This window comes from Rana temporaria, chromosome 8, assembly GCF_905171775.1.
Source record: "Rana temporaria chromosome 8, aRanTem1.1, whole genome shotgun sequence".
NCBI lineage: Eukaryota > Metazoa > Chordata > Amphibia > Anura > Ranidae > Rana > Rana temporaria.
The window spans coordinates 170,417,770-170,429,768 of record NC_053496.1 but is presented as its reverse complement, the minus strand read 5'-3'; the positions used below and the strand labels follow the sequence as shown (position 1 = coordinate 170,429,768).

General features: G+C 44.2%; 1 long non-coding RNA gene across 2 annotated transcripts; it reads left to right on the top strand.

Annotated features, from left to right (window-relative positions):
* The first annotated feature begins 231 nt into the window (after nucleotides 1–231).
* On the top strand, nucleotides 232–5,042 carry LOC120909346. 2 transcript variants are annotated; one of them, XR_005741251.1, is made up of 4 exons: nucleotides 232–250; nucleotides 344–419; nucleotides 1,956–2,038; nucleotides 4,801–5,042. It is a non-coding gene; the product is annotated as an uncharacterized LOC120909346 (long non-coding RNA). The 2 variants fall into 2 exon arrangements; XR_005741250.1 differs by lacking the exon at nucleotides 232–250 and having other exon boundaries at nucleotides 325–419.
* Nucleotides 5,043–11,999: the final 6,957 nt, after the last annotated feature.

Genomic DNA, 11,999 nt, shown 5'->3' with positions numbered 1-11,999 from the left:
AGCGCTAAATGTTGAAAATTGGCCTGGGCAGGAAGGGGGTGAAAGTCCTCAGTAGGCAAGTGGTTAAGCAAAACTGACCGAACACTTAGCATATAACAGCCCCAAACGACTCCGTGTTATAAAACAAAATAAAAATTGGGGCTGGAATTCCACTTCGATTTTAGATTCAAACTGTCTAGAAGACACCAGATCAGAAGATATGTGGAATGCTTAATGGGCGCAGTTAATTGTCCTACCTTGAGGCTAGCAGGTAAATATTTGACTAAATAAACGTGTTCCTGAGAAAAAAATTGACTTTTAAAATAATTACTGCAATTAGCTTGTTTTTCTTCTACTATATAAGCCAACCCCGTTCTCTGTAGAGTAGAACTCCTGAAGTCTTCAGCTGTCTGCACTCTCAGCACCAACTGAACTACCCGGTAAGCATATGCTGCAATATTGTTACTATATTATAAATCCAATTATAAAGCTTTGCCCTATCAGGGCGTAAAATGCACTGTGCAGCTTGCAGTGCATTGTGGGGCACTTGACGGGACGAACATCCTGTGGAGCGCACTGCAAATTCGGGTGTTCGTAGGTGATGTTCGGGCCAAACTTTTGCTCAGCCCGAACTGTTTGCCCATCTCTACTATTCACTGTGCCCTGATTGGGCAAAGCACTGGCCAGGTGCATTGCTTAGGGCTTAGAATGCACTGTGCAGAGCGCAGGGCATTATGGGGGCTCAGTGGGCAAGCGAGCCGCAAATTTGGGTGTTCGCTGAATGGGTCAACGGGCGATGTTTGGACCGAACTTATGCTCGTTCTGAACTGCTCGCCCCAACACTATTCCTCATATAATTTTTCTCACAGTTTATTTTGCACAATGAATGTGAAAATTCAAATTGGTTCACAAAATTCAAAACAGAAAATATCTCAATTGGCCAACCTAGAATTAAACCAGTTTTTTGTAAACTTAATAAAAACACTTTTATGCAGATCAGATAAAATTGTATTTTTCTGTCCCAAATGGGAATTTTTTGCTTTTTATAATTTTGATGAACATTTTATTAGACTCTATTTCTTAAATATCCTGCCCCTATTAGGAAATAGTACAGTAGAAAGCTAACATTCATAAATTATATTCCTTATAAAGATTAATTATTTTCACATATTCTCAATAGTCTAATTCTCTGTCTCTCCAAACCTGGAACAAATTACAGATTCAGAATACGTTATTAATCCCAAGGGGAAGTGATTAAATCTCAGAGACCATTAATCTGGGGACTCTTCTCATTCATATAAGGAAAGCCCTCTAGAAACCATTAGTTCAGTGGGTAAAGCAGATAACTATAAATTGATTTTCAATCTCAAATCCTTTAATTTTGATTGAGGACTAGAGTGGGAGCCCAGGTGAGTCAAAAGGCATCCCCATTTAAGATAGAAAGTCCTGGAAACCATAGACTTTGGTTCTTGTGAAGCATCTCCAATGGCATCTAAGAACCTGCTGTGCTCTTCCTTTTGTGGGATTGAGGAACAAGATAGATGAAGACCCCTTAATCATTGTTTTATCCATGGGTAACCAGATCCAGTAAGGTCTGGAAAGCATCAAGCAAATCCATGTCATTAAAAATACTCAACCTTCCCATAATGGGTGTCGGGTGTACGGGATCTTTCGTGATGGTTTAGAACAGGGGTATCCAAACTACGGCCCTTCAGCTATTGTGGAACTACACGTCCTATGAGGCATTGTAAAACTGACATTCACAGAACATGACGAGGCATGATGGGATTTATAGTTTCTGAACAACTGAAGGGCCATAGTTTGGAGACCCCTGGTTTAGAGCAAACAAGTAGACCATTTATTTTATTGAAACAACCATTTTATGTGTGCTCAACAGTGGGGGCCTCATGTTATTTTTTGAGTCGTATTTTCAATTCTGTTTTCTTTTTCTTTCCATGAATCAAAATTATCTACAGAGCCCAAAGATGTTCACCTTGAAGAAAACCATGTTACTCCTTTTCTTTGTTGGGCTCATCTCCTATTCTCTCTGTCACCGAGAGTAAGTATATATGTCTTTTTTTAATTAAAGTATAGACTTTTAAAACTAAAATCTGGGCAAACAGCTAAAACGAAAACTCGTTTAACAAATTTTTCTGAATATTCGAATATTCCAACATTTGTATATTGTAAATTCAATTTTTCGAAAATTTGAAAATTCCTGAATTTGAATACTTGAAAATTCAGAAATCTGAAAATTTGAAAATCTGAAATAATAACTAACTAATAATAACTTAACTATTACAAACTTCTAAATTATAGGTATTAGAATTTCCTTTTAAATGTTGCTGTTAGAGAACGTAACGAATACGGATTTATCCGAAGTTACGAATTATCCGAAATAACAAATGCCATATGTAAATGGATCTAACGTAACAAATTAATAATAATAATTAACAATAATAATAATAAAAATAACTATTTATTATTATTATTTTTAATTCCCTTTTTAGATGCAGCATTCCTTATTTTGGATTATTCATAACTCCGGATAAATTTGTATTCGTTACGTTGACTAACAGCCAAATTTGAAAGGAAATTCCAATACCTATAATTTAATAGTTAGTTATTTAGTTATTGTAACGGAATGACCCGTGACAAACAGAGACTTTGGAAGGATGAGGGGTACTCCTGTGCCAGCGTCATTAATAACTCTTGTGTCTAGGGTCACCCTGTGTCCCTTTTGGGCATAGGGTGACTGAGAAATATTAATTAGAAATTACAGGACAGGGGACATTACTGATAGCTCATATTACAGGATCTTGAGATATTGCAAAGTGTTGGTTTATTCTGACCCTACCAGTCAATAGAATGACTCTTTCAATGCTTAGCCCAGGGTATTGAGTTGTTAAATGAGGCTGGCTCCTGAAAGGCCTTTCATTGTGTGATAACACTGTTTAAAGCCTATTGATGATTAGGTGTGAATACCTTTCTGTCGGAGACAGACTGTCTGTCTAAAGATGTGGATTGAGGGGAAATCATTGTGTGATTTTTGGATTTTCAAATTCCCAAATTTTCTAATTTACAGATTTTCAAATTTATAAATTGCTAAATTGCATTATAACGAATGACCCGAAAAACAATTATTTTTTTATAAAAAATTAATGCAACGAAAACAAACATTTTTTGGCAGTGGACATGTCTAATATTGGTTCTAATATAGATCTGTGAGGTCACTATTTTATTTGCGTCCATCCGAGGTTTATTCTGACTAGAGTCTAGATCAATGGAGAGTTGGTGTTGTTCCAAAATACATTGGCCCGGATTCACAAAGCACTTGCGCCGACGTATCTTAAGTGCAAATATGCGCCGTCGTATCTGTGCGCCGTGCCCACAAAACTAAGATACGCCTAAAAACAGGCTTCATTCCACCAACGTAACTTGCCTACGCCGGCGTAGAGTGGGCGCATATTTACACTGGACGCATGTGGCGCTCCCATTGATTTTCTATTCAAATATGCAAATGAGGGAGATACGCCGATTCACGATCGTACTTGCGCCCAACGCAGGCTACGACTGGTGCGCGTAAGTTGTACGTATGGCGTAAAGTTATGCCCCATAAAGGAGGTGTAACTCAGCAGCATCCATGCAAAGGGCTGCACCAGGGAACACAAGCCGGCGTATTTTACCTTGTATGTGAATATGGCTGAGCGTAGGTTACATTTGCGCTGTAGACAGTGATCCAGCGTATCTTAGGCAGTTCTAATGTATCAGGAGGGAGTCATCAACCATGTACGGTCACATCTGGTGCTCCAAGGACACCGGCCCATGGCTTCGCAGTGTGGACTTTTTTTAACGTGTCCGCTGCAGACAATAGTGTTGTCATCTGCAGCCTTTGCAGTCAACGCATAAGTCGCGGTAAGCCCAACACTCACCTAGGGACGACCGCCTTAAGAAGGCACATGGCCTCTCATCACGGAGCCCAGTGGGAGCAACCGCCCCGTCAGATGTTAGTCCATCACTACAGCTGATTTCACTCTAATTGATGCAGTGTTGGGAATGTTTTGATTGGACTATTTTGGATTTTCTTTCTTTCTTTTTTTATGTTTAAGCCTCTTTTTTAAAGAAAGTGAGTTTATTCTTTATATTTGCAGGATATGGTTGCATATCATTTTTGTGCTGATTCCAAGTCTAGCGCTGTTAATAAAAAAAAATAACAATTATAAAAAAAAAGTCATAGTTTGTAATAAAATTGAGCAAAAAGGGTATTTTTTTCTCCTTCACTGATGAGACGGCACTGATGGACAATGATGAGTGTCTATGGTGCGGGCAGCGCTTCCCTCCAGGTGACAGTCGGCAGCTTTCCTTACATTACGGCGGCGGTGCTCCTCCTCCTTCCTCCACAGCCAATAGGATCGCTTCCCCTTAAGGCCAATTAGGAAACGGGATATGCTTCCTGATTGGCCAGGAGGAGAATCAGCGTGACAATAGCAAATATTCATTCGCTATTGTCACACAACTGGGTGGGCTTGCGCCCTGCCATCTAATAGGCTTTTTTGAATCCTATTAGAGCCTCTGGCTCTTATCACGTTGGAATCAATGTGTCCGGAGCACGGTATGCAGATTAGGGGGCTGGGTGCATGGATGAAGGGGGGGGTGGGGGTGGCCCTAATGGACGGGTCTCCGTTGCCTTTAGCATATTAATGTGGTCATAGAATAACAGCCAATGGGTCCTAAAAATACACATTTTTGTTACCAGTGAAATACAGTTTTTATGTAATAATAAGTGTCGCTTTATTTAATAATAACTGTGTCTTCTTCCAGGAGAGAAGCCGATGAAGAGGAAAATGGAGGGAAAGTTGCAAAGAAAGAAGTAAAAAGAAGTTTCGCTGACATCATGGCCGCTGTGGGGAAGCAACTAAATGAGTGCGAAGCCAATAATTTTCAAGGAGCGGGTTGTGAAAATATGAAAAAAAATTTGAAACTGTAATAAGAATTATTCTGATGTGGAATATCATTTGGCTAAATCCTAAATGTCTGATAAAAAATTTTAAATATCACTTAAACTGAGTTTTCTTTATTATTTTTATATGATGATCCTATTGTAGTTGGGGGAAATAAGTCCTTAGAGAGCTTTCCATGGAATGTAATCAGCCCCACCGATCCGGATAGATCCTCCACTTTATCCAATCAACATAAAATAATACAGAATATATCAGCCATTGATTACTCTCAGGCCAGGATTACACCAGTACAGTGCAGCCTATCGTGTGCAGTTCTGCGTGTTCTTCATGTGTTCCCGTGTGTCATCTGTAGGGCGGCCCATTCATTTCAATGAATTTCTATGGAAACGCAGGGGAAATAAGTTCCTGAAACTTTTGGACAATTCCACAATTGCGTGGTCGTGCAACGCTGTACCCAAATTTATTTTATATATTTTTTTTTTTCACACAAATAGAGCTTTCTTTTGGGGGTATTTGATCACCACTGGGTTTATTTATTTTATATTATATAAATGAAAAAAAACATATATATATTTTTATTAGATATGTTTCATAAAAGAAAGCAGAAAAAGGTAGAACGTAGAAAAAATATATTTTCTACTTTCTGTTACAAAACATATCCAATAAAAATATCACAAAATCAAATTTAAAAAAAAATGTAGGCCAAATTGTATTTTGTCTTTTGTCTGGAAAAAAAATCCAATAAGTTAGTTTACCGGTTTGTGCAAAAATTATAGTGACTACAAACTATGGAATCTATTCTGGAATTTACACAGCTATAGACACTATACTGTAAAGGTGGTGATCAGAGACTTATAATGTGATAAGGTGGCGGGCAATCTGGTGTTAACAGACACTGGCTGGGAGGGTCACTAACTGACACTGATGTCACTAGAGACACTAATACAGTGATCAGTGATAATAATGTACACTGACACTGTACTAATGGCATTGGTTTTGGAAGCGGTTAACATCTAGGGGCAATCAAGGGACTGTGTATTAACCACTTAAGGACCAAGCCTCTTTCTGAGATTTGGTATATACAAGTTAAAAACATTTTATTTTTGCTAGAAAATTACTTAGAACCCCCAAACATTATATATTTTTTTTCTACCACCCTACAGAATAAAATGGTGGTTGTTACAATACTTTTTGTCACACCGTATTTGTGCAGCACACTTTTTTTGGGAAAAAAAATACTCTTTTTTAATAAAAAAATAAGAAAACAGCAAAGTATGCCCAATTTTTTTATATTGTGAAAGATAACTTTACGTAAATTGATACCCAACATGTGACACTTCAAAGTTGCACCTGCTCGTGGAATGGCGACAAACTTTTACCCTTAAAAATCTCCATCGGCGACGTTTAAAAAAATGGTACAGGTTGCATGTATTGAGTTACAGAGGAGGTCTAGGGCTAGAATTATTCCATTCGCTCTAACGACCAGGGCTCAAGTCCTGCGGGAACGCGTTGGAACGGAGTCCCTGCACTTTTTTTCACAGCAGGAATGCAGTTTCCTTTGGAGGACTAGAGCAGCCGAGCCGCCCGAGCCGATACTTCACTAAGCGGCGATGCCCAGCTCGAGTCACTGTTGGGGCAGGCAAACCTCAGTAATCCTTTATGTTACTGGCAGCTTCCTGTATATGGATTCCTCGGGTAGTGTGCGGGTATTTTGTCACTTTCTCGATGCCGCGATGTCTCCTGGGAGCTTTTGTCATTGTTCCCAGGAGACATTGCGGAGGTCTGCCGCGAGTTATCGCGGGATTTAGAAAGAACATTGGGCCAGATTCTCGTAGATCTGCGGCGGCGTAACGTACCTCATTTACGTTACGCCGCCGCAAGTTTTACGGGCAAGTGCTTGATTCACAAAGCACTTGCCTGTAAAGTTGCGGTGGCTTAGCGTAAATCCCCCGGCGCAAGCCCGCGTAATTCAAATCAGCCGGGTAGGGGACGTAGAGCATTTAAATTAAGCGCGTTCCCGCGCCAAACCTAATGCGCATGCGCCGTCCCTAAAATTTCCTGACGTGCATTGCGCTAAATGACGTCGCAAGGATGTCATTGGTTTCGACCTGAACGTAATTGACGTCCAGCCCTATTCACGGACGAGTTACGCAAACGACGTTAAATTTCAAAATTTCGACGCGGGAACGACGGCCATACTTAACATAGGATATGCCACCTAGGGGGCATGTTTATCTTTACGCCGCGTATCTCTTACGGAAACGGCGTATCTTTACTGCGACGGGCAAGCGTATGTTCGTGAATTGGCGTAACTACTCATTAGCATATTCTACACCGACCTCAATGGACGCGCCACCTAGCGCGTCCATTGAGCTCCCAGGAGACATCGCGGCATCGAGAAAGTGACAAAATACCCGCATACTACCCAATGAATCCATATGCAGGAAGCGGCCAGTAACATAAAGGATCACTAAGGTACAGTGGATAGAAAAAATACATGCGGTTTAGTAATTATACATATGAGCGTATCATTTTTTTTTTTTTTAGTGGGGGAGTGGATCTTGGGTGGGAGTTCCCACACTTTTTCCCCCAGGACTTGACCCCTGTTAACGACCGTGGATCCCACAGGACTTGTCCGTACCTTGTGCAGAATAGACACGTATACCGACCTTTCCCAACCATTCTTGTATTTTTGATCTTTCTCACTCTTTTGGGGTGTACCCTAATTTAAAAAATAAATAAATTAAAAACAAAAACCTGTGTTGGCTACATCGTCCTCCTCCACCGCCGCTTCCACCTACACCGCCACATCCACCGCCACCTCAACCTCCTACTCCATATGGACCTCGTCCTCCTAGGTCAAGATTAATTTTTTTTTATTTTTATGTATTTTATATTATTTTAAGTTATTTCCCTATCCACATTTTTTGCAGAGTACTTGCCATGCTCTTACCAATATGTTGCTGCCATTTGCAGCCCTTTAGCCCTTTCCATTACTTTTTTTAGAGACATTTTAGTACTCAAAAGTTCTGGTCCCCATTGACTTCAATGGGGTTCGGGTTCGGGGGCAAGTTCGGGTCAAGTTCGGGTCCCGAACCCAGACTTTTTTTTTCGAAGTTCGGCCAAACCCGTCGTACCCGAACATCCAGGTGTCCGCTTGACTCTACATACAGCTCAGCAGACACATGTTCTTTTCTGTAGAATCCTCTGTCTGGGCTCTTGGTACACTCTGGGCAGCTCAGCAACCCACAGCTTACAGTTCTAACAGTCATTCTAACCAGCAATGCTCTCCCAGGGCTCACCACAGATTCAGCCCCAGGGCACTCCTTCCCAAATCCTGATAGATCTCCAGCAACAGCAGCAGTGGGGCTTGAGCAAAGGTCCCTATATGTGGGGGCAGCCAATGACAGCCTTCATTCCAACCTCTCTCTTTCTTTCTGCCTGTTTATCAAGTACATAGAAGAATGTTCTGTGCATCTGGGGACAACAAACTCTCAGGCAACCCAAAGGAGTCCGTCTCCACATTTACTGTATCTAAATGTACCAACTCAGATGATTTTCTTTAAAACTTGAACTCACCCTCTGCAGAAAACACATCGCAGTCTGGCGATCGGGATGAGGCGTGTTCCTCGGACACAGCCCATCCCCGATCAGGGTAAAGAGCCAATGAAATTGGCTCTTAACCACGTTACTGGCTGTGTCCAATCACAGCTGGTCACAAATGTCAACAAATAGCTGTGTTGCCATTTCCGGGTTCAGTGCCCAATCTCCCCCCAAATAAAGAGGACCAGTCACAGCCCATCAGAGTACTTGTCACCAGCCCCAGAGTACCAGTCACAGCCCATCAGAGTACTTGTCACCAGTCACAGCCTATCAGAGTACTTGTCAACAGTCACACCCCATCAGAGTACTTGTCACCAGTCACACCCCATCAGAGTACTTGTCACCAGTCACACCCCATCAGAGTACTTGTCACTAGAGTTGAGCGGACACCTGGATGTTCGGGTTCGGACCCGTACCCAGACTTTGAAAAAAAAGTTTGGGTTCGGGACCGAACCCGAACCCGGACTTTGACCCGAACCCGAACCCCATTGAAGTCAATGGGGACCTGGACTTTTGACTACAAAAATTTCTCTAAAAAACTAAGGGAAAGGGCTGGAGGGCTGCAAATGACAGAAAAATGTCGGGAAGAGCATGGCAAGTACTCTGAAAATAAATGTGGATAGGGAAATAACTCAAAATGGCATAAAAAAAAAAATTTGGACCTAGGAGGACGAGGTCCATATGTATTAGGAGGTTGAGGTGGATGTGGCGGTGTAGGTGGAAGCGGCGGTAGAGGAGGAGGAGGAGGTAGCCAACACAGCAGGTTTTGATTTTTAATATATGTATTTTTTAAATTAGGGTAAACCCCAAAAGAGTGAGAAAGATCTAGGGTTGCTACCTCATCCCTTTAAACCAGACCACAGAGTAATTACACAGGTTCTGGGGCTAATTTACTGTCGATAAGGCACCAAGTGAGTTTAATTAGCAGCAACTTGATCAGCCAGAGAACCTGTGTAATTAATATGTTTTTGCTTTTAAAGGGATGAGATGGCAACCCTAGAAAGATCAGAAAAAAAACAATGGCTGGGTAAGGCCGGCCCGGTGTCTATTCTGCACAAGGTACGGACAAGTCCTGTGGGATCCATGCCTGGTTCATTTTAATGAACGTGAGCTTGTCCACATTGGCTCTGGACAGGCGGCTGCGCTTGTCTGTGATAACGCCCCCTGCCGTGCTAAATACACGTTCAGACAATACACTGGCCGCAGGGCAGGCCAGCACCTCCAAGGTGTAATGGGCAAGCTCAGGCCATGTGCCCAATTTGGAGACCCAGAAGTTTAAGGGGGCATAGCCGTCATTCAGTACGTGTAGGCGTGTGCACACATACTGCTCCACCATGTTGCTGAAATGCTGCCTCCTGCTAAAACGTTCCATATCAGCTGGTGGTGCTGTTTGTTGTGACGTGCTGACAAAGCTTTTCCACATTTCAGCCATGCTAACCCTGCCTTCTGAGGTGCTGGCGGTGCCCCTGCTGTGTTGGCGACCTCTTCCTGCTCCTCTGCCTTCGCCTTCTGCTTCCACTGTGCCCCAGCTGCCAGGTGGGAATTGCACCAGCAGCGCGTCTACCAGCGTGCGCTTGTACTCGCGCATCATGCGTTCACGCTCCAGTGAGGGGATTAAGGACAGTACATTGTCCTTGTAACGGGGATCCAGCAGCGTGTGCCACCCAGTAATCAGCACCTGTTATAATGTGCGAAACACACCGGTCGTTGCGGAGACACTGCAGCATGTAATTGCTCATGTGTGCCAGGCTGCCCAGAGGCAACGAACAGCTGTCCTCTGTGGGAGGTGTATCATCTGTGTCCTCTGTATCCCCCCAGCCACGCACCAGTAATGGCCATGAGCTGGTCTGGATGCCATCCTGCTGTGAACATGGTTCCTCCTCCTCCTCCTCCATGTCTTCCTCCTCCTCATCCTCCACCGCGTCATCCTCCAGAACTGTGCCCTTGCTAGACAATTGTGTACCTGGCCTTTGTTGGTGCACGAACCCACCCTCGGAGCCACTTGTGAATGACTGCCCTGAAAGCCTTGGAAATGATCCCGATTCCCCCTCCTCCTCCTCCTGTGCCACATCCTCTTCCATCATCGCCCATAGCGTTTTTTCAAGGAGGCATAGAACTGGGATAGTCACGCTGAGAGTGGCGTCATCGGCACTGGCCATGTTGGTGGAGTACTCAACAGCGCAACAAGGCACACAGGTCTCGCATGGAGGCCTAGTTATTGGTGGTAAAGTGGTTCTGTTCTGCAGAGCGACTCACGCGTGCGTGCTGCAGCTGGAACTCCACTATCGCCTGCTGCTGCTCGCACAGTCTGGCCAGCATGTGCAAGGTGGAGTTCCACCTTGTGGGCACATCACATATGAGGAGGTGAGCGGGAAGTCCGAAGTTACGCTGCAGCGCTGCCAGGCGAGCAGCAGCAGGGTGAGAACGCCGAAAGTGCGCACAGACGGCCCGCACTTTCTGCAGCAGCTATGGCATATCGGGGTTAGTTTTCAGGAAACTCTGCACCACCAAATTCAGCACATGCGCCAGGCAAGGGATGTGCGTCAAACCGGCTAGGCCCAGAGCTGCTACGAGATTTCGCCCGTTATCGCACACCACCAGGCCCGGCTTGAGGCTCACTGACCCCAACCACTCATCGGTCTGTTGTTCCATATCCCTCCACAACTCCTGCGCGGTGTGTGGTTTTTCCCCCAAACAGGAAAGTTTTAAAACTGCCTGCTGGCGTTTACCCATGGCTGTGCTGAAGTTGGTGGTGAATTTGTTACGCTGACTGGATGAGGAGGCGGTAGAGGATGAGGAAGCGGAGTAGAAGGAGTTAGGAACAGGAGGCAAACTGAAGCGCCCTGCAATCCTCGGTGGTGGAAGGAAATGCGCCAAACTGCTATCCGCCTCAGGCCCAGCCGCCACTACATTTACCCAGTGCGCTGTTAGGGAGATATAACGTCCCTGACCGTGCTTACTGGTCCACGTATCCGTAGTTAGGTGGACCTTGGCACAGATGGCGTTGCGCAGTGCACACCTGATTTTGTCCCCCACTTGGTTGTGCAGGGAAGGGATGGCTTGCCTGGAAAAGTAGTGGCGGCTGGGCACGACGTACTGTGGGACAGCCAATGCCATCAGGCTTTTGAAACTCTGCGTCTCCACCAGACGGAATGACAGCATTTCAAAGGCCAGTAATTTTGAAATGCTGGCATTCAGGGCCAGGGATCATGGGTGGGTAGAGGGGTACTTCCTCTTACACTCCAGTGTTTGGGAGATGGAGAGCTGAATGCTTCCATGGGACATTGTGGAGATGTTTGGTGACCCAGGTGGTAGTGTTGCTTGCCGGTCCTCTAATTAAGGGGTGGCAGGTGGCACTGTCACTACGGAGGTGGATGAAGAGGCAGAGAGGCCCGAGACTGATGCAGAAGAGGAAGCAGGAGGAGACAGAGGATGGAGGCTTACCGGATGGCAAGC